General features: G+C 51.0%; 1 protein-coding gene across 4 annotated transcripts in view; it reads left to right on the forward strand.

Moving 5' to 3' along the window:
- The window catches only part of CRACR2A (calcium release activated channel regulator 2A), a 202,812-nt gene that overhangs the window by 44,336 nt on the left and 131,949 nt on the right, over positions 1–26,527 (forward strand). The gene's annotated exons all lie outside the window — the stretch shown is intronic.

Below are 26,527 nucleotides of genomic sequence, written 5' to 3' on the forward strand. Positions count from 1 at the left end.
GAGATCTTAGATTGAATTCCTAGCTCCCAGCATTGGCTCAGCCCAGTCCTGGCCACTGCAGGCAACTGGGAAGTGAGTCTGCAGATGGGAGATCTGTCTGTCTGTCTCTCTGCCTCTTAACCACACACACACACACACACACACAGAGCCATCCTTAAGGCCCAATTTTAGCAGTGCTTTCTCCATGAAGACTTCTCTCATGGTTTTAGCTAAAAGGCATCTCCTCTTCCTCACAACTCTGATAACTCAGTGTGCCTCTCTCTTCTCACTTGTTACCTAATAGTTTAGTTCTTTGAATATACACGTTTTGTCTACTTCCTGCTTTGATCAGATTGCAAGCTCCCTAAGGCCAGAGTTATTCTTTTGTACCCCTGTATCTCCCACAGCCTCTAGGACAGCCTTTTGCATTTGATAGGAGCTCAGCACACATCTGTTGTGAACTGAATGAGAATGAAGAAGTGACTAGTTGTAGAATTCTGAAGCTCTGAAGAACTCCACCGGTGAACGGTTCAGACTAACAGAGCAAAGCCAGAGCAGGAAGTGTGCTGGTTTGATCTCTGTTTGGAGGCAGCCAGCTGCAGCCCTGAAAAAACTGCTTTTCTTAAAACACACACACACAAAGTTGGCAGAGGACGTGATATCACTCTTCCATTGCGTCATGGATGCGTCACTCAATGAAAATGTGGTAGCTCAGGGACCAAATTACTACAGCTTCACCTTCTATCTTCCACACAGGTTTTTTGGATCTTCCAACCCACACCCCTCCATGCTTAAGAGACAAATATCTAATATGTTTCAGAAGCTTGGGAAGTATTCTTTTTCTTTAAAAAATGATTTATTTATTTTTATTTGAAAGGGAGAGAGAGAGAGTGCTCCTAGCTGTTTCACTCCCCAAATGGCCACAACAGCCTGGTCTGAGCTAGGCTGAAGGCAGGAGCCAGGAGCTTCATCCAGGTCTCCCAAGTGGGTGCAGGGACCCAAGCACTTGGGTCATCTTCCACTGCTTTCCCAGGCACATCAGCAGGGAGCTAGGTTGGAAGTGGAGCAGCTGGGACTTGAACTGTCTCCCATATGGAGTACTGTTGTTGCAGGTGGTTGCTTAACCCACTGTGCCAACACACTGGCCCCCTTGGTGAGTTTTCTTGGTAGCGCAGAAAGCACCATCCAGCATTTCCTCCTTAGGTACCACATGATGGGGAAAAGGAGTGAGTGATATGTTTGTAGAATGTATATTTCAGTCCTTATCGAATTGTTTTGTGAAAGCCTGGACCGTAAATGAGTTTCTTTTGGTTGTATCTTTATTCGGTGATGCTGAAAAGTTTCCGGGGTGCTGCCGGAAGCCTGGCAGAGTGTCCAGAGATCTTGGCAGGGAAATCTGAGGTCCACCGCGAAGCTGAGCAGCTGGAGAGAGCCTGCATAAGCAAGGCTAGCTGCGGCAGGGGTGCAGCTCAGGAGGGGAAGAGAGAATTTATGTCACAACAGGACGTCACTGCACAGGCGAAGAGCTCAACACTGAGTTTCCATCTTCCAGAGGTCACCTCCCTCTCCCTTGCGGAATTAGTACTCAACACGCGTTTTCTGGTTTGATTTGGTTGTTTTGTACAGGCTTACTGAAATATAATTAATACCCCTTAAAATCCACCCATTGCAAGTATACAACGGTGTTTTTAAATGAATTGACAGAGTTCTTACAACCATCAGCACAGCCTATAATTCGTCTATTATTCGCTTTTTCTGCACAGTTAATGTAGGTGGAATCGTTTATATGTAGCCTTTGCATCTGACTCCCTTGCAGCACCTTTTTTCTTTTTTGTTCACCCCTGTTGTAATGTGTACCACTATAATGTATATCACTATACACTAAGAGTGCCGAATACAAAAAGACGGGTAGTAGCCAGAATTGGTGAGGATATAGAAAAACCGGAACCCTTTCACGTGAAATGATATGGCTACTGTGGAAAACTATTTGGCCGTTTCTTCAAGTTAAATGTGACTGATGATACTGAGCCTTTTAATGTGTTTCCTAGCTGTTTATATGTTTTCTTTTTCTTTTCTTAAAGATTTATTGATTTATTTGAAAGGCAGAATCACAGAGGGTTGGGGGGGGGGGGTGGAGAGGTCTTCTAGCCTCTGGTTCTTTCCCCAGATGGCCGCAACCAACGGAGCTGTGCTGATCCGAAGCCAGGAGCCAGGAGCTTCCTCTGGTTCTCCCACACGAGTGCAGGGGTCCAAGGACTTGGACCATCTCCCACAGCTTTCCCAGGCCATAACAGAGAGCTGGATTGGAAGTGGAGCAGCCGGCACCCATATGGGGTGCAAGCAACGGCTTTACCTGCTACGCCACACCACTGGCCTCTATATGTTTTCCTTGATGATATATTTATTCAAGTCTTCTATCCATTGTTTAATCAGGTTTTCTTATTAATGAATTGTAAAAGTTCTTTTAAAAAAGATTTATTTATTTATATATAGAGAGAGAGGGAGAGAGAAAAGCAGAGAGAGAGTGTGAGATCTTCCATCTGCTGCAATGGCTAGAGCTGCACCAATCCAAAGCCAGGAGCCAGAAGCCTCCTCTGGGTCTCCCATGTGGGTGTAGGGGCCCAAACACTTAGGCCATCTTCCGCTGCTTTCCCAGGCCATTAGCAGGGAACTGGATTGGAAGTAGAGCAACCAGGGCTTGAACTGGCACCCATATGGGATGCCAGCACCACAGGTGACAACTTTACCTGCTACACAACAGCGCTGGCCCCATAAAAGTTCTTTTTAGGGTCAGGTGTTGTGGTGCAGTGGGTTAAGCCAGCTCGAGACAGCTGCATCATCTCAGAGTGCTGTTTGAGTCCTGGCAGCTCCACTTCCTATCCAGCTTCCTGCTAATGTACACCCCGGGAAGCAGCAGAGGAGGGCGGGCTCAAGTGCCTGGGCTCCTGCTACCCACTTAGAAGTCCTGGATACAGTTCCTGGCTGCTGGCTTTGCAGGCATTTGGGGAGTAAACTAGGAGAGGAAAGATATTCTTTCTCTCTCTCCCTTTCCAAATAAATGAGCAAATAAGTAAATAAATAAATCTTTTTTTTTAAGTTCTTTTTATATTCTGGATACAAGTCCTTTATCGGATACATGTTTTGCAAATATTTTATCCCAGTCTATTGATGGTATTTTTATTTTATTGGGGCCATTTTTTGAAACACAAAGTTTTTAAACATATTAAGGCACAGTGATCTTTTTTTATGGCTTCTGTTTTGGAGCCATCAAGATTTACACAAGATTTCTCAAAAGCGTTTTGTCCTGTGTTGGTTTCTAGAAATTGTGTAGTTTTAGCTCTTAAATGAAAAACTATGATCCATCCGGAGTGAGTTTTTATCCATAATGTGAGAGAAGAATCTGAGTCCATTTTATTGTGTACGCATATGGCCTGTGCTCATCCTGTTGTTAACAAGCTTATCCTTTCCACAGTAAATTTTCTCGTGTTGAAAATTAACTTACGGCCGGCGCCGCGGCTCAACAGGCTAATCCTCCGCCTTGCGGCACCGGCACACCGGGTTCTAGTCCCGGTCGGGGCACTGATCCTGTCCCGGTTGCCCCTCTTCCAGGCCAGCTCTCTGCTGTGGCCAGGGAGTGCAGTGGAGGATGGCCCAAGTCCTTGGGCCCTGCACCCCATGGGAGACCAGGATAAGCACCTGGCTCCTGCCATCGGATCGGCGCGGTGCGCTGGCCGCAGTGCGCCAACTGCGGTGGCCATTGGAGGGTGAACCTACGGCACCCTCTCTCTCTCTCTCACTGTCCACTCTGCCTGTCAAAAATAAAAAATAAAAAATAAAAAAATTAATTTACAATGAACAAAGGTTTTATTTCTAGACTCTCAGTTGTGGCTAATCATTTATATACTGATAGTTACACCAATAGCACATTGCCCTGACTACTGAAGCTTTATAATTAAAGTTTTGAAATCAGTTAGTGCACATTCTTTTATTTCTTCTTTCTACGTATTTAAAATTTCCAAATAATTCTTTTTATTTTTTAAATATTTATTTTATTTATTTGAAAGGCAGAGTTAGAGAGAGAGAGAGAGGGACAGAGAGAGAGATAGATCTTCTGTCTACTGGCTCACTCCCCAAATGGCTGCAATGGCCGGGGTTGGGCCAGGCCAAAGCAAAGAGTTCAGAGATATCTCTACTTGCTTGTTCATTCCTCAAATGACCACTCACTGGGTCAGGTTGAAATCCAGCACTCCATCCAGGTCTCCCACATGGGTGGCAGGGGCCCAGGGACTTGGGTCATCTGCTGCAGCCTTCCCAGGCACATTAGCAGGTAGCTGGATCAGAAGCAGAACAGCCAGGAATCAAACTGGCACCCATATGGGATGCCAGTGTTGCAGGTGGCCATTATCCCTGCTATTCCATAGCACCAGTCCTTTTTTCCATATAAATTTTAAGATCAACTTGTCAATTTCTACCAAAAAGGTATGTTGAATTTTAACATATGGCTCCTGTAGATCAATTTAGGGAGAATTGACATCTTAAAAATTTTGAGACTTCCAGTCAATGAATATTTTATGTTAATTTAGTAAGATCTTCCTTTGGGTTTGATTTGCTTTTCTTTTTCTAATTTCCTAAGGTAGACAATTACAGGGTTAACACTTTGGTTTTTTTCACATTCACTCAATGCTGTAAGTTTCACTCAAATTACTGCTGTCACTGCATCCTACAAATTTTAAGAATTTGTACTTAATTAGTTCAAAATAATTTAAAATTTCTCCTGAACTTCTTTCATCTGCGTGTTATTCAGAAGCATATTGTTTAATCTACAAGTATCTGGGAATTTTCCAGATAGCTTTCTGTTACTGATTCCTAGTTTAATTCCATTGTGCTAAGCACATACTTGCATTACTTCTGTTCACTTAAATTTATCAAAGTTTGTTTAATGGCCCACAATGTGGTCTATCTGGGTGGATGTTTCATGTGAACTTGAGAATAATGTGTGTTTTACGTTGGTTGGATGAGGTAGTCTATAAATGTCAATTAATCCAGTTATTAATGGACTCAGTTCAACCACAGCCTTATTGATTTTCTGCCTGCTGAATCTCTCCATCACTGAAAGAGCTGACATTTCAGCTAGAATAGTGGATTTGTCTGTTTCTTTGTGCAATTCTCTCACTTTTTGTTGCACATGTTTTGCCACTCTGTTAGGCGCATGCATCTCAAGATTCGTAGTCTTACTTGGGAATTGTCCCAGTTATCACTGGGGATTCCTATGTGTTCCTTTCTTTATCCCCGTTAAATTTTCTTGTTCTGAAGTCTGCTTAGTTGGAAATCAGTATCATTACCACAGATTTCTTTTGATTAGTGCTACCAAGGTGTTTCTCTCTCTGCACCCCTTTAATTGAATCTGTATGTGTCTTTATATTTCAAGTTGGTTTCTTACAGGCAGCATATAGTTGGGATTTTAAACAATCTGTTTATGACAGTCTCTGTTTTATGATTTGTGTACTTAGATAATTCACATTTAAAGTTAGTTCTGATATATTTAGATTAATATCTATCACATTTATAACAGCCTCTTATTTGTTGTGCTTATTATTTTCTCCTTTTTAAAGTTTCCCTTCTTTTTCTACTTTCTAATGAGCATTTTATATGATTCAATTTTCTCTCCTCTTTTGCATAGCAACTAAGATTTTAAAATCCCTTCAGTGGTTATTCTAGAGTTTATAATATGTGTTTACAACTAATTTAAATCCACTTTCAAATACATCTGTATTGGTATATTCTCAGTTCTTCCTTCTCAATCCTTATTATATAATTGTCATTCACTTACCTAAATTCCATAATTACTAAATGCACTGTTACTATTATTTGTCTTAAAAAATACTTGTATATGAGGTCAAACACGAGTAAGAAATAAATAAAAGAGTAATAAATTTTTACTTCAATTATCCCTTCTCTAATCTCCCTTTCATAGATCCAATTCCTAGCCTATGTCATTTTCCTTCTCTCTGAAGAGTTTCTTTCAGCATTGCTTGCAGGGCAGGTGATTAATCACTCTCTGTTTTTACTGTTGGTTGATTACTTCTTGGTGTCACTTTCTTTCAGCCTGAAGAACTTCCTTCAGTACTGCTTGTGAGATGCATCAGCTCATAAAGCATGTTCTCTGGCTACCTATTTCGCTTCCATTTCTGAAGGATAGTTTTTCTGGGTATAAATTCTTGGTTGACAGATGTTTTTCACCACTTTGAATATGTGTCATTTTACTGCCTTGTGGTATCCCTTGTTTCAGAATTAATGTTATTTTAATTTCCATCATTTTTATTGACTTCTAATTCCCTAAATGTTTCAACATAGTTTCCTTTAATTCTCAAACACATTTTTGTTAGCTGCTTTAAAGATTTTGTCTGCCAGGGGCCAGTGTTGTGGGGCAGTGGTACAGCAGACTAAGCCACCACCTGTGACTCTGACGTCCCAGTTTTCATCCTGGCTGCTCCACTTCCATTCCAGCCCTCTGCTAATGCCAAGGAGAAGGTAGCAGATGATGGCCTAAGGGCTTGGGCTTTGTGTTTCTTAAACCTGGTTTCCTCGAGCCACACTTACACCTGCCTAGATTAGCGTTGGGCCCAAGACGGGTCCAAGGTTGTAACCAAATACTAGAGCCAGTAAGATCTACATGCCAGTCCTTGCATGTAGATCTGGCGAGAACTGGGGTGCTCTATCGGCCAGGGCTGTGTGGGTGGCTTGGGCAGCCCTGGGTCTGCAGCACCTGAGTACCTTTGGTCAACTATGTACAGAGTTTGTCAATCTCCCTGTGGCTGCCTCACTCCCTGTTAAATACCCACCTCGTCGGAGTCCATTGCTTGCTCTGTAATTTTAGCTGCTGGCCCTCTCTGCCCATGAGATCCCCACTTAAACCACTACTGGTCCAGATGAAGCAAGCGCACTCTGGCAGTGACAACACACGCTGGTGTGCACAGCCTGGCCTGCCCCGTTTCACCTGTCAAACAACAGAGCTGAGTGTAGAGGTGGGGAGCAGCTCCAGGCAAGACGCCTCTGGTTCCTGCTCTCCTCCCTCTCAGTTCCAAAGCTTTCATGAACAAGCCCTTCTCAGCGTGTGGCATGCCTTCTATCAGTTTCCAGGGAGATGAAATGGTTGTGTTTGACAGTTTAGAACAAGCATTGCGGTTGCTTTTTGAGGAAACGCTTTAACCACCTCTTTATACTCTCATGTCAGAAGTTATTCTCTGAGCATCTTGACGTTGTCTTTCCCAAGCCTGGAGAGAGCATGTGCAGGAGAGGGTGAGCGCTCTGTGCAGAAGGCGGCCTGGGCTGGACCCTGTGAGAGCAATGGGAATAGGACAGGGTGATCTTTGTGTTTCCTTTCACCTTGAAAATGCTAAGTTTCTAACAGAGTTCAGAATCCAACTAATAATTTCGCACAATTGGATCTAGAGAAATTCATTGATCTCAGAAGCTGGCTGGCATTGTGGTAGAGTGAGTTAAGCCATTGCCTGCAAGACCGGCATCCCATATGGGCAGCAGTTCGAGTCCTGGCTGCTATACTTGTGATCCAGCTCCCTGATGATGCTCCTGGAAAAGTAGCAGAGGATGGCCCAAGTACTTGGGCCCCTGCCACCCATGTGGGACCTGGATGGAATCCTAGGCTCCTGGCTTCAGTATGGCCCAGCCCTGGTTGTTGTGGCCATTTGGGGAGTGAACCAGCAGATGGAAGATCAATCTCTCTCTCTCTCTGCCTTTCAAATACATAAATACTTTTTTTAAAAGATTTATTTATTTATTTGAAAGGCAGAGTTACAGAGAAGCAGAGGCGGGGGGGGGGGGGGGAGAGAGTGTCTTCCATCTTCTCATTTACTCCCCAGATGGCTACAATGGCTGGAGCTGCGCTGACCTGAAGCCAGGAGCCAAGAGCTTCTTCCAGGTCTCCCACGTGGGTGCAGGGGCCCAAGGACTTGGGCCATCTTCTGCTGCTTTCCCAGGCCACAGCAGAGAGATGGATCAGAAGTGGAGTAGCTAAGACTCGAACCGGTGCCCATATGGGATGCCAGCACTTGCAGGTGGTGGCTTTACCCACTATGCCAGAGTGCCAGCCCACCATAAATACATTTTTTTGAACTCATGGTTAGTTTATTTTTAAAAGTTTTTTAAAAGATTTATTTTATTTATTTGAAAGGCAGAGTTATAGAGGGGGAGAGAGAGAGATCTTCCATTGCAGATTTGCCTCCAAAATGCCTGCAACAGCCAGAGCTGGGACAGGCTGAAGCCAGGAGCCCAGAACTATATCTGGGCCTCGCGTATGGCTGGCAGGGATACAAGTCCTTGAACTATCACCTCCCAGGGCGTACATTAGCAGGAAGCTGGATCAGACTCGAGGCACTCTGATATGGTAGTAGTCTAGCCACCGCAGCAAATGTCCACACAGAATGGGAGGTGAACATGAGCCCGCAGTTACGATGCTTTCATGCTGCATCAGAATGCCTGGGTCTGATAACCTGGGTTCCAGCCACTGACCCCTGTTTCTTGCTAATACAAGCCCTGGAAGGAAGCAGTGATGGCTCATAAAACTGGGCTCCTGCCACTCATATGGGACACCACAGGAGCGTGAGTTCCCAGCTCCTGGCTTCAGTCTGGTCCATCCCCAGTTGTGGTCATTTGGGGAACAAACTAGAGGTTAGGATATTCTCCCTCTCCCTCCCCCTCTCCCTCCTCCCTCTCCCCTTCCCCCCTCCCCCCTCCCTTTCCCCTCCCCCCTGCCCTCTCCCTCTCCCCTTCTCCCTGCCCTCTCCCTTTCCCCTTCCCCCTCCCTTTCCCACCTGCTCTCTCCCTCTCCCCTTCCCCCCCTTTGCCCTCCCTCTTCTCTCCCTCCCCCTCTCCTGTTCCCTCTCCCTTTCCTCTCTCTCCCCTTCCCCCTCCCCTTCCCCTTTCCCCTCCCCCACTTCTTCCTCTCCCTCTCCCTCACCCCTCTCCCTCTCTCCTTCCCCCTCCCCTCCCCCCTCCCCTTCCCCCTCCCTGCCTCCTCTCCCCTCTCCTTTCTCCCCCTCCCCTCCCCCCTCCCCTGATCCCTCTCCCCTTCCCTCCCCCTCCCCTCCTCCCTCTCCCCTTCCCCTTTCCTTCCCCCTCCCCTTCCCCTCTTCCTCTCACCTTTCCCTCCCTCCCTTTCCCCCTCCTTCTCCCTTCCCCCTTCTCACCTCTCCCTCCCCTCCCCCTCTCACCTATCTCTCCCCCCTCCCCTTTCCCTCTCCCTCTGTCTCTGTCTCTCAAGTTCAGACAAGCACACTTGGTGATGTTCCCTGACAGCGTCTCATGGTGGAAGAGGCCCCCACAGTACACCTGCCAGCAGCTTTCCTTTGTCCTTGCTGCTTTGAGGGGCTGCTTGGCTGCACCAGCTCTGTGGCTGAGATTATCTGACTTCTGGCCCCTTCCTATATTTCCTTGTTTATTATATCAGTAGCCATGGCATTGTAAGTGACTCTCATACGGATGCATTTGTGTGCTTGAGAAAGCACCAGCAGAAGGGAAAAAGATCTGTACTTTCCCTTCTAAACACTTTATGAACTGTAAAATAGCAGCTATAAAACATTAATTTCATGATTCCCAGAGAAGCTAACTCTACCCTTATTTTATTATACTTTCTGGCAACTCATTACTCACTGTATGGCCTTAAACATTTTTAGGAGAAGTAATGATACAGCTCTTTGGTGGATACGCTTGATTCTCTGATGCCTTTTCTTTTCCTGATCCATAAAGGTAGGATTAAGAAATTTGTGACAGTAAAAACAATATGTCACACAAGGTGGCATCAGGTACTTTGTCTCCCAGAGGCCATCTGGAGGGGGTGGGGATAGAAGGAAATCCCACATCCAAGGCCTAGGGTGGTCCCTCACAAGCTTGGGTCCTACTGGCCACATCCCCCTGAACTATGGTTCCCCTGTCTGTCCTATGTTGGGGGGCCAGAGTTTGGGTTCGTTGGCTTCTTCGAGCTCCGAGTCTCTGGTCGCATCCAAGTGGTGAAGGCCGCTTTTGCCTCTGGACGCAGAGGAGAAAGTCGTCGCTTGTGTCCTGCTCACCGAGCTTCCGCAGGACTGAGGCTTGCGAATTCCGTGAGGGAGGTGCGTGGCTTTCTCAATCCCCTCCGGGAGGCCCTCCGCTCCAGCCCTGCTTGTCAATAGTAGCTCGGAACACGGGGCCTGAACTGGCTCTTGCGATCTCATAGTAAAATGTCTCATTCCCCGCATGTTCATGGTGGTGGGCAGTCTGTGTGGCTTCAGAGCGATTACTCTCTGGGGTTTGCTTGCTGTGGCACAGCTGGCCACTCCTCCGACCCCCCGCAGCTGTTGGATTTGTTCTTAGCAAGGCTCTGGCTTTGGGGACGATGTTGCCCTTCCTCATGGAGCCTGGGAGAGTCAATACTGAACGTTGGGGCATCCACATGTTGGAACTGCTAACGGTAGGAAGAGGGACAGCAGGGAATTCCTGTGATGGAATACAAAACCTGGGACAGTCAGGGTTGCCACCTTGCCCTGAGGGGACCAAGAAACAGGACCCGGATTTAAGTTACGGTGGAGAGCAGTGAGGGAATAAATGGGAAAACGAAGTCAGAGACATCAGCAGGGAGCAGGCCGTGAAGCTCAAAGATGGCTCAGGGAGAAGGTGGCACACCTCCTTCCTGTGCCCTTCAAGCCTTCCTCCTACCCAACGCTCTCCTCCACTGGGCACCCCCACCCCACCCCACGGGAGACAGCAACTCACCACACAAGTGTCCCAGTGTTCCCCTCCAAAGATGTCTCTCCAAACCCTCCACCATCACTTATCTCCCTATGTCACAGAGAAAACAAAACAGGGACCCGCCTCCACTTTCCTCCACTGCCTTCAACTTTGTCACCCTCTCCCTGGTTCTGAGACTTTGAGGCTTTTCTCCCCCTAACCCCACCCCCCAACTTGTGTGCTCCTGTCCTTCCTGCCTCTCTTAAAAATTTTATTTATTTATTTATTTGAAAGGCAGAGAGAGACAGAGAGATCTTCCATCCTCTGGTTCATTCCCCAGATGCCCACAGGGCCAGTACTGGGCCAGGCCAAAGCTGGGAGCTGGGAATTCAGTCCAGGTCACCCCCATGGATGGCAGGGACCCAATGACTTGAGCCATCACTGCTGCCTCCCAGGGGCCGCCTTAGTAGGGAGCTGGGCTTGGAAGCACAGCTGGGACTCGAGCACTGATGTGGGGTGTGGACGTCCTAACCACTGCACCAAATGCCTTCCCCAGCCTCGGGCTTGCTCATCACCTACTAGGTGTGCAGTTTAGTGTTTGGCTTTCTCCTGCAAACTAATTCCTGTAGCCACTGGGAAAAGGAAGTAGGGACGTTCATCCTTCCTGTGTTCTGGGCTGGCTTACACAGCCAGGGGCCCATCAGTGAATATCTACTATGCCTCATCTTGCCACACCCGAACATGGGAAAGATCATCTTTGCCGTGTCTCTTCTCCACCGTGGGCTGAGAGCAGGAGAGGCACAGGTGCACAAGCTGACCCCTGAGCTTCTACAGGTCTTCTGTGATCCTGAAGGAGGCGTTCTGTGAAGGCAAGTGCCAGCAAATCAGAGACAACCCCATAAAAGCCATAAGAGATGGCTGGTGTTGATGCTGTTCAGAAGGGCTACAGGACAGCTGTTTCTCTGCCCCATGAAATAGGTGTATTTGGACCCAGAAACACGAGGACAGGAAGCAAAAATGGTGTCAGAGACAAGGATTGCATGGCATCTGGTGAGAAAATCAGCAGTTCCTTAGATGGATCTCAGCCTTGCCAAACCTGTGAAATGATACAGTTGGCAATGCCACAACCATCAGCAAGAGCACACACAGACGGCAGTATTACAGTAGCAGCTACAGTTCTAAGCCCTTGAAACGCACTCTCATTAAGAGTCTCAGAACAACCCCACGCTGCAGGAGCTGTTACCACATTTTAGTGATGAAGAAACACACTAACTTACCAAGGCCACAGCTGACAAGTCAGCGCTGGGGTTTCCAACCCAGGCGCACGGGCTCCAGAGCCTGTGCTTAGACCCACTAATGTCTTAGCCCTGGGAGGGGCAGGTGAGCGTCAACATGTGCAATTGCTTTAGAGGTGAAAGGCTTGGGACTGCCACTGTGGCGCATCGGTTAAGCCACCGCCTCTGATTCAAGCAAATCATAAGAGCACTGGTTGGACTCCCAGCTGCTCCACTTCTGAGCCTGCCCCCTGCTACTGTGCCTGGAAAAGCAGTAGAAGATGGCCCAAGTGCTTGGGCCCCTGCCACCTACCTGGGAACCTGGACTGAGTTTCAGGCTTCTGGCTTAAGCTTGGTGCAACCCCAGCCATCGCAGCCATTTGGGAGGTGAATCGGTGAGTGGAAGATCACTTTCTCTCTGTCCTCTCTCTCTCTCTCTGTAACTTTGCCTTTCATTTAAATAAATAAACCTTGAAAAGTGAAAAGGAATGAAGCCTGCAGGGTGGCAGTATGATGTCATTTACAATGGTAGGTAGCTCTGCTGCCTCTAGCGGGCAGGGCAGGTGTTACATCCGATAACCTCTGATTCTGAGAATGAGAGGCCCTCCCCTCCCTCGGCCATACCCGGCTGACTGCAGGGCCTGCTTTACTTGCTGCAAGGGGCCAGCCCTCACACTCGGGTGAGGCTGAGTGGACCACCACCCACCCTGACCTGCTCCAGAACAGGGCTCCCAAAGGCAAGACACGGGGGTGGGGTGAAAGCCCAGACGGAGGAGGGCCAAGGCGGCGGCCCACAGCTTAGACTCCTGGGGAGATGGAGGGAGAACACATTGGTGGGCGGCACCAGAAGAAAGGACACCAGGGAGCAATCACTAATGGTCGCCCACTGTTTCCATCCATGCTGGGAAGGGGGGAGTGTCCTAATAGATCACAGGGGAATTATGGGCTCATCAAGAAAGGGCTAGGGCGGGCTCCCCAGGAAGGCGCTGTCAGTCAAGCAGAGCCCCACACAGCCAGCCGTATAGAAAAGCTGGCGTCTGGCCACAGCCAGGGCGCACCTGCCTCTGGTGAGAAGGGTGTGCAGGGAGGGCCTTGGGCACGGTAGAACTTAGAAAGTCAGAAGAGTACCAAGAACGAGCTCCCTTTTAGTTTCTGCCTCCCAGAGATAACAGCTGGAGTCCGTCTCCCAGGGAGCCCCACTAGACGCCAGGGCTTTCCGGGCTATGCAGTGCCGGAGTGAGGGGGGACCAGGGCACCGGGTGTAGGGGGTGCAGAAGCCCAACCCCTCCGCAGACTAAGGAAGCCGCGGCCCCGCCCCCGCCACTAAGCTCCCGGGAGGGCGGACTCGAGTCGCCAGGAGCCCTCTGGTGGCGCGCAGATCCCCGAGGGCGCCGCTTCCACTTCAGCGCAGCTGGGGTTGGTGCGACTCGCCTGGCTGCGCGGCAGGAGTTGCAGGCGGCCTCGGGACAGCTACGAGTGCGGGCGGCGGCGGGGCAGGTAGGCAGGTGCGCGGGAACGTGGCGCCCCAGGGAGCGCGGGGGAGGCTGTGGGTGGGCGCTCGCCCCAGGGAGCGCGGGGGAGGCTGGGGGTGGGCGCTCGCCCTGCCCCTCGGACTGGCGCTGCCTGCCCGCTGCTGTGGCAGCCAAGAGCAAGTATGTGCATGTGCAGGCCGGGGCGTTCGTGGCGGGGGAGCGGGAAGTGGGGTCGTCGCCCCTGGGTGGAGAAAGCTGGGTTTGGGGACTTGCGCAGCCTGGTCTGGCCTATGCTGTCTCCCCTCAGTTAACCCCTGTGGCTCAGTACCCCCAAGGGCCACTGCAGGGGCCCCAGAAGGGAGCTCAGGGTCTCTCCCAGCGTGCCCGTTTCTCGGAGGAAATGAGCCCCTCTGTTCCCTAGGCCCCGGCCCTACAGGCACCGAGGAGGCCCAGGTGGTCAAGTGACTTGCCCAAGGTCCCAGGTCTGGAAACCTAAACTCCTGCCTCGCAGGCAGGAGCTGGTGCCACGTGTGCCAGGACAGCAGCGGCCACCCTGTAACCACGTGTAGAAACAGAACCCAGAGACAGGAATTCAGACACGGAGAGAAACACCCCCCCCACCCCCCCACCCCCGGGGAGTGGAGCTGCAGCCAGGAAACGGCAGCCGGGGCTTCACTTCCGCCCCCGCCCCTGCCTGTGCTGTGGTCAGCCTGGCAGACTCAGCCCCCTGCGCCCCCTGTGGTCCAGATGTGCGTGCGCGCTCGCGGGAGAGCACTCTGTCCCACAGAGCCGTTATGGGCTCTGCCTGCTTGTGGCTCGGTGCAGGACACCAGGAAGACCAAGAGCTTAGTTCTGTGTGACTCCAGGGAGCAGAGAGCCCGGAGGGCAGCAGTGCCCAGGGGTGGCAGAGGTCAGAGGAAGACCCTAACCCACGAACCAGTGAACTCGTTTCTGGAGCGAACCAGCATTCAGCAAAGAGCATTGTCACCCTGGCTGCGGGCACAGGCACGTGATGCCAGGGCGGCTTCCTCCATGGAGGATGGAGGTGGGGTTTGAGGGTCCAGGTGCGTGGCCCTTTTCGGGTGAGATGAGCAGGCGCAATCTCCCCGAGAGGTGTTTTTGCCACCAGTACTGCTCTGTCCATAATGTTTCAGTGGGAAATGGGAGGCTTCACGTGGGACCTCAGGCATCCCTTCCCCTCTTGGTACCGGGTGGTAGAATGCAGGAGAGTTCGGAGCGGCCGAGTTCCTTCTGGAAGGACCGGTTCCAGATGACAATCCAGACATGGCACCTAGGCTAAGCCTTGAAGAGGAGGCCCGTGTGAGCAAAGTCGTGGAGGTGGGATGTACCCAGGAGCAAGGGAAAACGCAGTGGGAAACAGAGGAGTGCTGGCCGGGTCAGCTGGTGGAAGGCTGTGGGTGTGAGGCCGGGGAACTTGAACTCTGTTGTTAGGCTGGGGCAGGGGGGTTGCTTGTGAATTCTAGAAGGGAAGCCATGTCCTGGAGCCGGGTTCCCAGGGACTTGTGGTCTCCAGCTGCCTGTGGGGTCAGTGCCGTGCAGGAGGTTGCTGGAGGAGAACCTGGGAAGGGGCTGTGTGGGGCTGAGTGGGTCGGATCGGTGGGAATGGAGGGAGAGGAGGGCAGAGGTGTTGCTAAAAGAAGTGGGGGGAAGGTGAGCTGCTATACGGGGCCTGTGGAAGGGGATCCTCACATGTGATCCTCCTTCAACCCCAAAAAGCCTCATAAGGAAATTATTATTGTTATTGTTCCCATTTTGTAGATGAGGAAACCGAGCCCCAGACAGATCAGGCGTCTTGTTTGAGATCCCACAGCAAATAAGTGGTGGCAGGGATTTGAGCCAAGAGAAAGATGGAGTGGGCCTCTCTGGCAGCTGAATCCGAGTCAGAGACCGGGGTGGAGGAGGGGGCTGTGGCAGTGACATTTGGGTTCCAGGGCTTGGGTGGCTGGTGGTGCCATTGACGGACACGGAACCCCAGGAACAGGGTCAGGTGTGGTGAGTTTTGAGTGACTGCGGGGGTGTCAGCCTGGCCGGCAGAAGGCAGGCACTGGCCCCTGGGCCAGGTGACAAGTGGCTGTCTAGGCTGCCTCGTGGCTCCTTGTCAGGACCATTTGCTGAGTCCACAGTGGGGAAGGGGGGTGGGGCAGGCAGCTGGGAGATGCTGGGGGCTTCCCTGGGGCTAGTAGTCAGTCGCGGAGTTCCCATCTCGCCTTTGCTGGTCTGCCACACAGAGTGACTGTGTGTTTCTAAGGTAGTGTCCAGAGGCCTGGGGGCCGCCCTGGCTCCTGGGTGGGAATTAGTTCGGGTCAGTGACTGATCCCGGGCCCTGCTTCCCTCTTGTGTCTCCTCCGTTAGTCCAAGACCTCCGAGATAGGTGTGCAGAACAGCGTTGGACTCTCCGATGGCTGTTTCAGGTCCTCCCAGCAAGACCAGGGCCTCTTTATTTAATTTTTTAAAGATTTATTTATTTTTTGAATGGCAGAGTTACAGAGAGGCAGAGAGAGAGGTCTTCCATCTGCTGGTTCACTCCCCAAATGGGCGCAGTGGCCAGAGCTGGGCTGATCCAAAGCTGGGAGCCAGGAGCTTCCTCTGGTCTCCCACGTGGGTGCAGGGACCCAAGGACTTGGGCCATCTTCTAGTGCTTTCCTAGGCCATAGCAGAGAGCTGGATCGGAAGTGGAGCAGCTGGGACTTGAACCAGCACCCATATGGGATGCCAGTGCTACAGGCCTGGGCTTTAGCTGCTATGCCACAGTGCCAGCCCCAAGACCAGGGCCTCTTACAATGTCATAGAATTCCGTGTTCTGTGGACAGGTTTGCCGTGTCCTACAGCTGGGGAGTCTGCAGCTTTGCAAAGTCACGTTCTTTGCCAGTGGTCGCTGGGTGGCAGAAATGGGCCCACGCTGTGGGACACCTGACTTGCGTTCTGCTTTCTCCCCTGACATGTGGTGAGAGCCCCCCAAAAGTAGCCTCCAGCCTCTCCCATCCAGCAGCCTTGGATGGTTTTGGAGACAGGTCCCAGTATTGGATGGAGCCCTTTTAAGTTGATCTTGTTTGCCTCCCCTGCCCACCCACACGCACACGCACGCACACGGATGCGTGCACACACATACATGCACACACACATACTCAGAAAGTGTTTCTACCCCATTCCTCCTTCTAATGGTCACATCATTCCTTTGACTTCTCAAGTTGTTTCCTCCAGGAGAAAGCACGGTTGAGTTAGAGTCAGGGGGTGTCCCAAGTTCATGACTGGGGAGTCCCCAGGAACCTCAGGGTGCGTGCGCTGCCAGAGCCCTACCCGGCAGACAGGGAGAACCAGGGAAGTAAAGGGCGCCATGGGGGAGGGACGGAGGGGAAGAAGAGGCACAACAGAGAGAAAAGAGAAAGAGGGAACATGGGATTTACGGCATGAACAGCACAGTGGCAAGGGCCGAGCTGTCACGGGGGATGTAACACTTGGGGCCCTGGCTCCCCAGTACCCGGAGAGGCGACACGGATACACAAGGTGGGCTCATTCAAAAGACAAGAGCTGCCGGCGGTCCTTTGGACAGCGAAGCAGAAAATATTGATAATGATGCTGGGACCACAATAAGCCAGGGAACCCTGGGAAAACTGGTCGTGCTTGTGACAGCATAAGCATATTATGTGCCACACGTGGTCCAAGGGCTTTACATGTACTGGCTTGTTTAGACCGCACCACCACAGCCCAGCGGAGTAGGTACAGCGGAGTAGGAACGGAGAGGCAAAGTGTCATGTTCATGGTCGCACAGTCAGGCAATGGTAGAGCTAGGGTTGGAACCCAGGCAGGCTGACTGTCTTGGCACCTGTGCCTTACGCATCACATTGCTGGGGCTCCCCTCTCTCCAACACAGAGAAGGGTGCCCTTGCCCCTCCCAGGGCTCTGCAGCTGGCCTTTGGGTCCACGTAGCGTGCTCCCTCTGGATGAAGCAGCTGAGGGGGCGCTCGGGAGGGCTTGCCCTCTTCAACTCTGCACCTCGTACGGTGGCTGGGCTGGGCTTCCGGTCTCCCAGTTCTAATGCTTTCTTGCCTTGGCACTGCTCTGCCCTTTCCGTGCAGGCCGTGGAGGACTGGCTCAGACGTGGCAAGGACCTCTTGCGGGCCACTGATAGACTTGGGTTCCTCAAGGACCCTGGCTGCCTGGGACGGCCAGAGGGTGCCATTGTGTGACAGGGACAAAGTGCCAGTCTGAGGAGCGGAGAATTCTCTTTTGCGACAGATTCTTCTGGAAGCCCCGCCTCCTGCACCTGTTTGTTTTGGCCCCCAGCCCTGGCTTTCTCAGAATGCCAGCAGAGCGCTCTCTTTCCTCACCTGAGTGCAGACGTGTTCTGGACTGGGCCGCCGGGGGGAGGCACTCCCGGGGCAGCAGGCTCAGCGCTTCAGTGCTGGGCAGAGCCTTACTCGGGGACATGTTCCTGGCGCTTCTAGAGCCGCAGGGACATAGGAGCAGACGGTCCGTCCCGTAGTTCAGATTCCAAGGGCCTCTGTCCCCACCAAACCTCGGCCGAAGAGCTCTTACTCTCTTAAAGACTTGAGGCGCGGCCCGGGAACTTGTGTGTGTTGGGGGGAGAGTGGTGCCGGTCCCGCAGGGAGCCTGGATGGGCTCCCTGGTTAATGTGCACCCCGCTGTGGAGGAAAGGGGAGGAGGAGAGGCCTTGGAGGAAAGGGGAGGAGGAGAGGCCTTGCACGCTTGCCAGGGCTGCGCAAGAGCAGCACTGCTGGCTTCCTCCTGGTGGAGCCCGCGTGTGCTGCTCGCCAGGTGGCTTCCTCACACCCCTTTCCCCCACAACAGCACTGGGGCGTGGGGGACTGGCCATGGTGTCTCCATTACCAGCGCAGACGGGAGGAAAATCTCCTATTACCTAGGCGATTGGCTTATTTTCACCTTATTTACTTTAGAGTTTGCTCAGTATTGAGCCCCGGGGATTTCTCTGCCGGCCAGGCTTCTGGTCAACACGCAGCTCCAGCACCCTGTCTGTCCCACATAACCACACGCCCTGTCCTGCTGGGATGGAAGCTTGTGTTAGCGCTGATGGGCGGGGCCGACCTCCTGAGCCCCACCCTCAGGGACATTCTTTCCACTGCACTTGGAAGTGGGAGTGCACAGAAATACCCCAGGCATGACCGAGAACTTGGTGTGAATTCATTTGATCCCTCCAGCGGCCTTAGGAGATACACACTGTTATCATCACTCTCCCATTTTACAGATGAGGGGTCAGGCTCTGAGAAGTTGAGTAGTTTTCCCAAGGTCACACAGCTGTGAAGAGACTGAGCTGGGATTTTAACTCAGACAGCCTGGTGCCGTCCTTGCGGCCATGTTTTCCACTTTCCTCTTCCTGCTGTGTATTTATTTGAAAGGCAGAGTTACAGAGAGAGAGAGAGAGGGAGGATCTTCCATCTGCTCGTTCACTCTCCAAATGGCTGCAAACGCTGGACTGAGCCAGGCCAAAGCCAGGAACTCAGAACTCCATCCTGGTCTCCCACATGGGTGGCAGGGGCCAAGAACTTGAGCCATCTTTTGCTGCTTTCCCGGGCATATTAGCAGGGAGCTGGATTGGAAGTGGAGCAGCTGGGACTCAGACGGGCGCGCATATGGGACACCAGCATCACAGGCAGGAGCTTAACCTGCTGGGCGACAATGCCAGCCCCTTCCTGCCTCCTCGGCATGCCTAGCCCAGGGCGCAGTTCTGACCCTCCGCAGTCACATGCCCTCGAACCTAAAGCTGAGCTCTTCTTTCCTCAGTGAGATGGGAAGAGCTGCCTTCCGGTCCATCTCGGGTGCACTAAGGGGTGGGGGAAGGCGGGATGGTCCAGGTGTCCTGGTCATGGTGGCTTTGGCTTTCCCAGAGTTGGCTGGTGAGTTCTGCACCTGTGCTTCCCGAGCGTCCCCCGTGCCAGCAAAGGGTCTGCAGGGGATCTGTTTAAGAAGGGAGGGTATGGTCCCCACCACCAAGCATGTACTGTCCTGTTGGGGGATGTCTGCCTGCTGATGCTGCCGTGACAAAACATGATAGACTGGTGGCTTAAGACAGAACTTTACTTTCTCATCATAGCTCTGGAAGCCCGAAGCCTAAGATCCCAGCGCTAGCTTGGTGGGTTTCTGGGGAAGGTTGTCTCCTGGGCTTGGAGATGGGCATTTTGTGGCTAGGAGAGAGTTCAGAAGCCTCATCCCATCATGAGGGCCCCACCCCCAGAACCTCATCTAAACCTACTCCCCCCCTTGCTCAGGAACGTCATCCAGGTCTCCCACTTGGGGAGCAGGAACTCAAGGACTTAGACCATCATCCGCTGCTTCCTAGGCACATTAGCAAGGAGCTGTATGGGATGCGGAGCATCCGAGACTTGAACCAACAGTCAGTTTGGGATGCAGGTGTTCTAAGCAGCAGCTTAACCCTCTGGACTACCCCTAGTGGAACTCTGGACTGGAGCCTTAGGAGATACGCACTGTTATCATCACTCTCCCATTTTACAGTGAAGGGTCAGGCTCTGAGAGGTTGAGTGGTTTTTTTTATTTTTATTTTTATTTATTTGCTTGAAAGTGTCCTCCTCCTCCTTTTTTTTTTTTTTAAGATTTATTGATTTATTTGAAAGGCAGAGTTAGAGAGAGAGAGATATCTTCCATCTGCTACCCAAAGGCTGCAACAGCTGAGGCTGAGCCAGGATGAAGCCAGGAGCCAGGAGCTCCATCCTGGTCTCCCACAGGGGTGGCAGGGGCCCAAGCACTTGGGTCATCTTCCACTGCTTTCCCAGGTGCGTTAGCAGGGAGCTCGATTGAAAGTGGGGCAGCTGGGACTCCTATTGACACTCCAGTACGGGATGTCGGCAATCACAGGTGGCAGCTTAACCTGCTGCACCAAAACACCGGCTCTCAAAGCATCTTAATTGCATACCATAGATAAACTGCTAATGGAATTTGCCAAACTGCTAAATTAAGCCTTTTAATAAATTATATACATCCTATAAAAAGGTCATAGATTCCTCCCCAGGCTGGGAGGTGGCAAATCCGTGGTCCCTGTCTCAGTTCTTGTTCCTGAGCTTGGTCGGCTGTGCTTGTCAGTCCCTCTTGGCATCTGTGTCTACTCAGGCACAGGCCATTGTTCCTGGCGCGTGGTTGTCCTGGTCATGGGTCCTGCTTGGAGTCTTTCCTTTCTGTCCGACAGCTATCCTCCCTCATGCCTGTCTCTCCCGTGGTGGCCCCTCTGGCACGTTTCCTATCGCTGGTCATTAACTTTCCCCACGGACTGCGCCAGCCCCTGCTGTGTCTGTAAGTACTCAGGCTTGGGGTCTGGCTTCCGTAGGTGGACTTTACCTCTGAGAATGAAGTCCACTGGGGAACCAGCGAGAGACCCTGAGATGTTCACCTGGGTCCCGTGCTTAATAATAAGAGAACCCACCAAGTGCCTGCCACTGTTTCCAATCTAGGTCTAAGCATCTCCGTTTTACAGAAGAGGAAACTGAGGCTCACAGAGGTTAAACAACTTGTTTGGATTCACGTACCCAGGCCTGGTTTAGACACCTACATCATGAACCTCACTCATGCTGTTGAACCCCCTGCCCCCGAATGGCTTTCTATAAAGGGTTGGAGCCCTTGGATTATGGAGTCTGCCTGGTAACAGAGCACTGTGAATGCATCTGTAAAATCGAACCAAGAATCTCCCAGCTCTGTACTGGGTACACACGGACCAGAAACACGGCGGTGGGGAAAGCCAGTTAAAACGTCTGATGTGGAATTTCTTTTTCAAGGACACAGTTTTTTGTTTTAAAGATTTATTTATTTTATTTGCAAGTCAGAATCACGGAGAGAGAGGGAGAGACAGAGAGAAAGAGAGAGATCGAGATCCTACATCTGCTGGCTCACTCCCCAAATGGCCACAATGGCCAGGGCTGGGCCAGGGCAAAACCAGGAGCTAGGAGCTCCATCCTGGATTTCCACGTAGGGGCAGGCGCCCAAAGACCCAGGCCATCTTCCCTTGCTTTCTCAGGCACACCAGCAGGGAACTGGATCAGAAGTGGAGCAGCTGGGACTTGAACCAGCGCTCATATGGGATGTCAACACTGCAGACGGTAGCTTAACCTGCTGCGCCACAGCACTGACCCCCAGGAACACAATTTGAACACAGGAGTGGCCCCCTTTCTTGTGGGGGATATGTTCCCAGAACCCCCCATGGATGACTGATAGTGCATGTGGTACTGAAGTTTGTAGCCAAACGCTATAGCCGAAACTTTTGCAGGTTGAGCTGTGACAGCAAAACTAGCACAGATTTCTTGTGGAAACGTGGATCGTGTTCTCACAGAGTTCAGCAACCTCAGCATGTGATTGTTTTTCTTTCCTTATTGAGAACTTGCAGCTTCTCACTTACAGGAAGTGCTTTATGGTTTCTCTTTGGTTTATTCAGATTGCCAGCCTCATTATTCTTGCGCTTTTGGGGTAGAACTTGAACAAAGCATTGCAACATCTCGACAGTTGGCCAGATAACCGAGACAGCTACTGGGTGGTTAGTGGCCGCGTAGTGTACACAACGTGGTTACACTGGACAAAGGGATGATTCATATCCCAGGCAGGAAGGTAACATGGGATTTGTCTTGCTACTAACAACTGAATGAACTTTAAAACTTAGGACTTGTTTATTTCTGGAATTTTCCATGTAGTATATTTGGTACACAGTCAGCTGAAACCATAGAAAGCAAAACTGCAGATGAAGGGAGGACTACACATTGAATTAGAAGCAAAGACATGAAAAGGAATTGCTGAATCAAAGGAGTGTTAATGGAAAAAGAGTACTCGCACCCACTAAATAGCCACATATAGCAAAAAATTACTAAAAGCATTTTTTTATGCACACAAACCCCTATTTACTAGAGTTAGAATGAAAAGCTATAATTTGTATTTATAATCAGATTATAACATACATTCTGTCTTAATTTTCTGGTATTTTAGGGATTAAGTCAATGTGTTTTAATGGGATGTTAATACCAAAAAAAAAAAAAAGAAAAAAAGAAAGAAAAACTAAAATGCATCAATAGATGCTGATTGAACACCTACCGTGTGTAGCCCATCGTACTGGGAGAAAGAGCTAAGGACGCAATACGTCTTTGGAGCAGACACAGAGTAAAGCAAGGCAGCCTCTCGACGGCATTTGGGACTTTTGCCAGAGATGGGACAGGCCGTGTGTGCCCTAGGAAGAAAACGGGCTTTGGAGAGCGGTCAGCCACGTAGGTGGGAACTGAGCTTGAAGCTTGGTGGATTCAGCAGGTGGGTGGTGGTGGGAAGTCCCAGAGGACTGTTCCTTGCGGTCTCCCAGTGCATCTCAGTAGCCAGTATCTGAAAACAGCCGTAAATGAGCCTTAACCTGCCTGTTATTTTAAGGGCCACTCCCTCCTCCTGCCTACTGTCACTGATTCAGTGTACAGTCTAAAAAGATGGGAGACTTCTCCCAGCAAGCAGCCAGGGTGAGAGCCTTCCTCCCTCATCTAGATAGGATGTTTCGTAGAATAACACAGCTGGCCCCGCCTTGGGACAGACACTGTATGGGTTCTAGAACCGGTGTGGATTTGGGTGTGTGTCATGCAGACCATGATCCATTGGGATGGAGATGGTGTTCATACCCCTGTAGATAGAAGGCGCTGGAGAGCTGTCGGGTGGAGGCAGCAGGGCCATGCTCCCAGACAGCCTCTTCTTACAGTCTGACTCACCAGCAGAAGTGAACACAAACAGAAGGAGAGGGGAAGCCTGGGCGGGGAGCTCTTGGAGCAGCAGGCCCCCTTTTGAATCTCACCTGCCTGCTGTTGGGTTTCCCTGCAGCCCTGGTTGTAGGGCCAGATGCAGCTGTACCCAATTCTGCCACATCCTAGGCCTGGCAATGGTGGTGAGTCCAGACCTCCCCAGCCCCACCTCACTATGCATTCAGCCCCAGCAGCCACACAGACCCCTTGCAGCCCCTGGAGCCCCTGGGGCTGGGCAGCCACAGAGGCACTTCCGAGGAGAGGCCGACTGGCCTGACAGCCACGGCTGACCTCCTCCCTGGCTCAGATGACCACTGTTGATGGCAGTTGGCCTGTGAACTCCAGGCCGATGGGGCTCAATGAATGCCCCTAAGGACAGAAGCAAAGTGACTCAGCCCTGCCTCCTGTTTGAATGCAAATACCAGTGTGATTCACACCCGGATGCCCTTCTCTGAGGACCAGGAACTGGCAGCAGGCTGACTTACGGAGCCCAGGTGTGCGGCAAGAAGAGCGCGTTCTGGGCTCGGTGGCTCGCCGTGCCTGCGCGTTCTGGGCTCGGTGGCTCGCCGTGCCTGCCTGCTCTCTGGGCCTCACCTGCCCTGCGTGTCTCTCGGGGCTGAGATAAGGGTGGAATGAAACAGTGGAAGTCCTTCTCGAAGACAAAGGCTTTAAAACGGCAGTTGCTCACCTTTTGCCGCAGCCTCGTGGTTGTCATTCGTTCGTCAGGTTGGGCTGAACTCGCCGTTTGCTTTATCATCATAAATCCATGTAGGGTTGGCTCTGGCTCGGTCCTGGATGATTTTTCTCAGGAGAGTGAACTGCACAGAACAGTGAGGGGATGGAGTCTTGGCTGCTGCTCGTTGGGCCAGTGCCCACCAGCCTGCCAAATCTCGGCTCTCAGGAGGAAGTGGGGTGAGCTCTTGGCTGTCTGGGACCCAAGGGAGCCTGGGCTATGCTTCCATGCAAACCAACAAGAGGACCCCCCACCTCTCCCAACACAGAGAGGGCATTGAAGTGTGCAGAGTGGAAAAATAGGGCCTTGACCTTTTCCAGAAACAATAACCACGTTGTCTGCTGATATTTAGAGTCCGGCTGCCTTTGTCAATATTTGCCCAGAGGTGTGGAGGGTGGAGAGAGAGGGTAAGAGGAGGCCGGTGTCAGTGAGTCAGACGCCCGTGGACTTGGCTTGGTGCTGCTTCAAGTGAACCCTGGTTCACAGAGTGCCTGTACGCCCAAAGCCCTGTGCGATGAGATGGTGCTATTATTATTTTCCTTAAGTTAGAGGTGAGGAGCTGAGGACCGGCCAGAGGTCACACAGTGAATGAGTGTACAATCTGAATTGCAAGGTAGGCACATGGTCTCCAGCGCGCACTGTCATAGCAGAGTGAGTGTGCACCCTAGTGAGGGTCCTGCGTATTGATAACACTGTTTGCAGTTTACCCAGAAGCACCCAGGCTCCGCCCCTGAATCTTTGTCTTCTAAGATTTATCTATTTCGAAGGCAGAGTGACAGACAGAGAGAAAGAGATTTTTCCATCTGCTGTTTTTCATTCTACAAATGGCTGCCACAGCCTGGCTGAAGCCAGAAGCCCGGAACTCCATCTGGGTCTAACAGGCACATCAGCAGGAAGTTGGATCAGAAGCCAGGACTTGAACTAGGCATTCCATCACGGGATATAGGCATCCCAAGCAAGGATGCCTGCGCCACAATGCTCACCCCTACTTTTGAATCTTTACAGCAACGCAGTGCGGTATTAACACTGGGTATTATAGTCCCAGTTGTGCATGTTACGTGAAGTTATGAGTATGGAGACACTTTGTGAAGTGTAAAATGCTCTACAAACAGGACCTAATTATTGTCTCTAGTGCGCAGGTGACAAACCAGAGAGGTTATGGAGCTTGCCCAAGTAAGCAGCAAATGGCAGGGCCAGGACTCCGGGCCAGGTGCTAGGGCTTCAGGAACAGTGTCCTTGACACCATCATGGAAAGCTTGGCTCTGGATTTACTGTCCCCCTCAAGTTGTCACCAGATGAAAATCAGGCAGAGGATCCAAGGGAAACTCAGCTAACTTTTCCTAGCCACATGTAACGCTTTGGTTTTTCACCTCTGTTTCTGTGCTCAGTGAAGCCGAGAGCAGTCACGTATGGAGCTGGAGGCGGGGCTGGGAGCTGGGATGGCAGCTGCTGCAGAGGGCTCACTTATGTGCTCCCTACTTCCAGGCAGAGGGGAGTCCCGGGGGTGGATGTGGGCAGGAGGTGGGGAGGACAGGCCAGGTTGCACTCTGGCTGGGCCAGCATGTATTTTATGACCCTATAAAACCGTGACAACAAATTATCTCAAAACTGTGAGTTCACTGGAATCCAGGGTACATCCCTGGGGCGTTTGTGTACACATGCAGTATTTCTTAAATAAACAAGTCATAAATATACTGCTTAAAAGATCTTAGGCTTGATACTGGAGAGATAAAAAGGAAATACCCACTCAACATTGGCTCTGCAGTGCTGGTTCATAGAATATGAAAAAACGCCCCGAATTTTCCCTTAGAACTGAAGCAGAAGGAGTCACTCTTTACTGCTCACAATGATTTTCAGCAGGATAAGAAATTAACATTTATTTCCACACTCCAGATGCAGAAGCTATGTGGGCAGTATTGATATGTTATTGCTCCACATTCCTCATAAAATCTTGCATCAAGTGGCACTCCCATATGGATTTTTAAGATGAAATCAAGGCTCCCAGAGATAAAATAGTTGGATTCAAGCTTGCCAGGTAGTTAAAGATGGTAGCAAGATACAAATGTAAGTCTGTCTGACTACAAATGTGTTTTGTTTTAAAATCTTTCTTCCTTTATTTTTATTTATTTGGAAGGCAAAGAGACAGAGACAGACACATCCTCTGGTTCACCCCCCTCCCCAAAGGCCCACAGCAGTAGGGGCTGGACCAGGACAAAACCAGGAGCTCCGAATCAGTCCAGATCTCCCTGTGGGTGGCAGGGAACCAAGCACTTGAGCCCCCACGGAATGTGCTTCAGTAGGAAACTAGAATCAGAAGCAGAGCTGAGACCCAAGGCCAGACACTGCAGAACGGGACGTGGGCATCCCGAGGGTCATCTCAGCCAGTGCTCCAGACATCCACCCATCCTCAACAACACACTAGGAAATCTATTTTTATTTCCTGTGTTCATCATTCCTTTTTTAATCCCAAGTCTTCATCTGGGTTCCTCTCTTCCTATCTGAAATGTGTCTTTACAATTTTTTCTTCAGTGAGGGTCTGTGTGTGTCAAACTCTCTCGGTGTTTTTTTTTTTTTTTCCTTTGGAGT

This window comes from Lepus europaeus, chromosome 6, assembly GCF_033115175.1.
Source record: "Lepus europaeus isolate LE1 chromosome 6, mLepTim1.pri, whole genome shotgun sequence".
NCBI classification, from domain to species: Eukaryota; Metazoa; Chordata; class Mammalia; order Lagomorpha; family Leporidae; genus Lepus; species Lepus europaeus.